This window comes from Sinocyclocheilus grahami, unplaced genomic scaffold, assembly GCF_001515645.1.
Source record: "Sinocyclocheilus grahami isolate Dianchi unplaced genomic scaffold, SAMN03320097.WGS_v1.1 scaffold229.1, whole genome shotgun sequence".
NCBI classification, from domain to species: Eukaryota; Metazoa; Chordata; class Actinopteri; order Cypriniformes; family Cyprinidae; genus Sinocyclocheilus; species Sinocyclocheilus grahami.
Window position 1 is genome coordinate 134,687 of NW_015505408.1, and position 5,341 is coordinate 140,027.

General features: G+C 42.2%; 1 pseudogene; it reads right to left on the minus strand.

The window, feature by feature from the left end:
• Nucleotides 1-439: 439 nt before the first annotated feature.
• The window catches only part of LOC107597187 (secretory phospholipase A2 receptor-like), a 17,915-nt pseudogene continuing 13,013 nt past the window's right edge, over nt 440-5,341 (minus strand).

The following is a 5,341-nucleotide window of genomic DNA, read 5'->3' on the forward strand; positions in this document are numbered from 1 at the left end:
ATCAGCACCAATGCATGATTATAAGTGAAAGTGACGTGACATGTGGCCAAGTATGGTGACCCGTACTTGGAATTAGTGCTCTGCATTTAACCCATCCAAAGTGCACCCAGCAGTGAACACACACACACACCGTGAACACACACCCGGAGCAGTGGGCAGCCATTTTTGCTACAGTGCTCGGGGAGCAGTTGGGGGTTCGGCACCTTGCTCAAGGGCACCTCAGTCGTGGTATTGAAGGTGGGAGAGAGAGCCGTACATTCACTCCCCCCACCTACAATCCCTGTCAGTACGAGACTCGAACCCGCAGCCTTTGGGTTACGAGTCCGACTCTCTAACCATTAGGCCACAACTTCCCCAAAGTGATTGTAGCAAAGTTCGTAGTGGGAAGAAGGAAGTGACTCAGGTGGGCGGTTTGGAGACTTGTGGATCTTTTATTCATTCACTTAAAGTTCAACAAAAACACAAACGTGGCTTCCAGCACGTTCTCAATCTGCCCAGGGCATAAACTCAGTTTTGCTGGTTCTCCTTCTCCGGCTAAGGGATGGCCACGAGTCCCCGTCTCTCTCTCCCAACCACGCTCTCCAGTCTGCCTTTTATCCGGTCTCTCCAGGCTAATTACTGCAATCAGACACAGGTGTTGATCATTTTGCACTTGATCTACTTACTCACCGCTTGTCTTCCGTCCCTCTCTTCCGCTGCAGACTTCGCTGAACCACGCCTCCCTTGCCACAGTGATGTTGTTGTGTCATCTGTCATTTTAAATGCTTATGCTTTTTAAAGTTGGATGGATTCTGATTGTCTGTCAATGTTTTTATCGTTCATCAGCTGGAAAAAAAATAGTTCTGAAAGTGATTCCAACGATATCGTTTCTCTGTGCCTTTATCATTATAGTTGTGGTGTGGACTCTGCTTTTCTTTAATATTGAGAATGATTTTTAGAACCATATCTTTATCATATCTTTATAGTTATCGTCCTTGGTGTGAATGGGCCTTAAGGCCAACAGTCATTTTCCAGTATTGTTACTGCAGTAAATATCAGAGGATCAGGACTGTACTGAGCTTCCGCTGGTGGCTTGTGGTCATGAAAATCACGCCTTTTACCTGTTGAGGTTTTGCAGATGAAGCCCAGTCTCTCAGTGCAGTCAGCTAACTGCCACACGGCATCTGAGTCACACATGAATCCACCCTCATGTCACTGGCATCTGGAGCTCTGGAGTGCCAGTTTGTGTAATGGAGCGGTGAGCCATCCAGTCGAGTCAAAGCGTCAGCTACAATAAGCATTTTCATTACTTGTCAAGGACAATTTAATGTTTCACATAAAACGTTCAATAAACATTACATGACATAAAATAATAAATATCGTCTCAGGTTATGTATGTAACCATGGTTCCCTGAGAAGGGAACGAGACACTGTGTCCTCTAAAGGTCGCTTTGGGCATACATCTAAACATGACAATAACATTGGCCGGCGACAGCCTGTGACGTCATTACCCGCTGCGACCACAGTATAAAAGGGCGCCGGGAGAACACGTCATCCGCTTCTTCGTCTGAGGCTTACGGCCAAAGCATGGCAAGAGTACTAGAGGACACAGTGTCTCGTTCCCTTCTCAGGGAACCATGCTTACATACGTAACCTGAGACGTTCCCTACCGAGGGAACTTCGAACTGCGACCTCTAGAGGTCGCTTTGGGGAACGGTATACCCACGCCACCATGCTGAGGGGAATGCATGCCAGAAACTACGGCGAGCACTAAGTACATACCATACCAACCTACCATAGCCATGGGAGTTGCCCCAAGGATGTCTTGATGGCTGTCAGTGACATTATCCCCTTTGGCCAAGAGCCTGAGCTGCATACCCTAAAATAACTTACCTGTTGAGGGCAGAGGTCAAGGCTTGGAATCAAAAGAAAGAGATTCCTTTAAGGGGATACGGCCAAGTGTCTAAAAACCAAACCAGACCCTGGCCTGTTACCCAGGGGGGTTACCGCCGGTTCTGAATAAACCTGCTTAAAGAACTGACTCGACAGATCTTTGGTAGCAACACCCTGCTCAGAAATGTATTAACAGAGATACATAAGTTGAGTGGAGCCCAAAGCGAGAACCGGGGCCTAAACCAACTCAGAGAAAGGGAACGAGGCTGACAGCGGGCAGAGCTCAAGGCTTGGAATCAGAAGAAAGAGATTCCTTTAAGGGGATACGGCCAGGTGTCTAAAAACCAAACCAGTCCCTGGCCTGCCACCCAGGGGGGTTACCGTTCTGAATAAACCTGCTCAAAGAACTGACTCGACAGATCTTTGGTAGCAACACCCTGCTCAGAAATGTATCAACAGAGATACATAAGTTGAGTGGAGCCCAAAACGAGAACCGGGGCCTAAACCAACTCAGAGAAAGGGAACGAGGCTGACAGCACGTAACCCTTACCATACATGATTTTAGAAAGAGTGCAGAATGCTTAGCGTGCACACTTACCACAATGTGGATTTTAAAAAGTGCACAGAAGCTCAGCGTGTGCACTTATCATAGCATGGATTTAGAAACACCGTTGCTTAAGGGGTAACCGAAGCTGTATTAAACCTAGGGATGTAACGATTCACTCAACTCACTATTCGATTAGATTCACGATTATTTATTTATTTTAACAAAATGAGATTTAAGACAAACTATAAATTAAATGTGTCCTTTTATTATTACTTGGACAAAATGCTGCACATTTCTTTGTGAAATTGAAATATAACACTATAATAATATACTAATATAGCATTTGCATATTATTGCTCTTTTGTTGGTTTTGATTACTTCTAATGTCCTCATTTGTAAGTCGCTTTGGACAAAAGCGTCTGCTAAATGACAATTTAAATATAATGTAAATGTAAATAACAAAACTACATTGAAATTTTAAATCAAGCCCCAAATCAAATAAATAAGTAACACAAATCAAATAAATCTCTTCATATATAAACAAAATAAGGCTTTGTCTGTGCTCTTTCCATTTAAACTTAGAGGCAACCACTGCATTTTAATCATGATCCAAAAAAAGATGCTACACATACATGCAACATGAGCAGTTGTTAATCTAAATTAGATTGTATAATTTAGAAATTTGAAGCAAAAACAGAATGGTTTGACCTTAGTTTTGTGAAACTATACATAAAAATATCTGTATGAAACAGCAGAGCTGAATGAGACGCAGATTCACTCTCTGCCAGCAGGTGGTGCGTAAAGCGTTTCATTGGTTTCCGCTGTAAACAAAGCAGCGTTGCACTTATGAACTTTAATATGCATTATACAGAAAAAATACCATCTAAACTTTTCTAAAGACAGTAAGTTCCCCTCAGACTTGCATTCATATAAACTCCTACACCTAAATCAATCGCGATTTGTTTAGCATCTCAACCGATTTGAATCGTCATATATTTGAATCGATTTTCAACCGGCTTGCGGTTAATCGTTACATCCCTAATCAAACCAGTCTAGGAGCCCTACGTGACTGTGGCACGCTCACAGAACAGACTCCGAAGCATCTGCTCGCAGATGCCCAGAAGCGAGCGACGCACATGCAAGAGGTCCTTCATGGTGAGGGGAGCACAGCTAGCTCACTTAACAAGCAACCCGCCAAGGAGGCAGGAGATGGCCCAGCCGCCTGGCATGATTGCTATCCGGAGCTCAAAAGAGCGGAGGCCCAACTTGAAAAATAGAAGGGGCTTGACCCAAATAGAGGCAGCTTTTCAGGGAAGCAGCAAGCGGCCCAACTACCTGATGTCACTGCCACAGAGCTCAAGAGCGGAGGGTTCAACCCCTAGCAAGGAGAGAGAGGAACCCAGCTCGACCGAAGCAATCAATAGCCCAGGGTCAGAGGACCTAACTCTCAAGTCGAGGGGAGGACTCACCCAGTCTGCCCAGGACCGGCAAGCTCAAAGGGACAGTGAGGGGAGCACAGCCATGCCCGGGACAGATAGATCGCAAATGGGACATCAGAAATGGGATCCTGCTAGAAGGGGATTACACATTTATAAGAGAACAACAGGATCCCAACATAAAGGCAACTGACCAAGGAGGCGACAGAGACGGACAAAACACTTAGTTCGTTGCAAATGGGGTCCTTCGGGAGCAGCGCTCTCAGCTCTCAAGCTGAGGCGTGCCCTTACAGCACATTCTGTGAGCAACTCATTGCTAACCCTCACAGAGAGGGGAGCACTTCTCAGCTCGACCAGAAGGGGGCACTAGATTAGAAGACGTAACCCAGCAGGGCCCAATAAGAGACAGTCCACTGGTGCAATTGGAAACGGTCTCATGCCCTCTATCTCGATAGAGAGTGTGGGTCCCATATAACCCGACCCAATAGAATCTGAAGAAATAGCGGGACCCAATAACCATTCATGCGTACAGAGCTTACTGCTCCTCAGAGCAGAAGCACACAAAAGGGGTTTCCGCAGAAACACAAATCCCTCGTACCTCATTACTGGTTCAACCATGAGGCCCCGACTTAGCAGGGGGGTCAAACCTAAAAAGTCAGAAAACAGAACAGGTCTGAGTAGCGCTGCAGAAAAAGGCTAGTATTGAATACACAAAAACTAGCAGTAGAGTAGATGAAATGTTATTGTCATGTTTAGATGTATTCCCCAAAGCGACCTCTAGAGGACGCAGTTCGAAGTTCCCTTGGAAGGGAAACTATATATACTATAAAGACAGACAGACAGACAGACAGACAGATAAATATAATATAAATAAAATAATAAATATACTTTAAATAATATAATGTATATAATCAAGATTCATATATGTTTATATTTACAGTATATATACATTTATAGACTTTAAGACATAAAATTTTTCACATACAAATTTAAATATAACATAATATAAATACAAATTCAAAGTAAATAATGTATATATAAATTAACAGAAAACAAAAATAAATAAAATATATAAGTAATTTATACATAGTATTTTATATATTTATACATACATGATTTTATATCTCATAGATAGATAGATAGATAGATAGATAGGTATATGTATAGATGCATAAAGAGATTACGGGGGATACTTGGGATATACAAATACACCCAAGGATAATCAAAGCCACCACTAGGTGAAGCTCTTGATCCAAAGTGCCATACCCTTCTTTTTACAGTAATATACTATTCATAATACAAATAATCAAAATGATCAAAAATATTAAATATTACAATCAAAATATCAAAAATGATCAAAAATATTACATATAATATAAATACAAATTCAAAATAACGAATGTGTATATAGAAATAATTAAATATAAAATTAAATAAAAAATAATTTATACATATAGAATTTTTAAATCTCATTTAAATTTTTCAC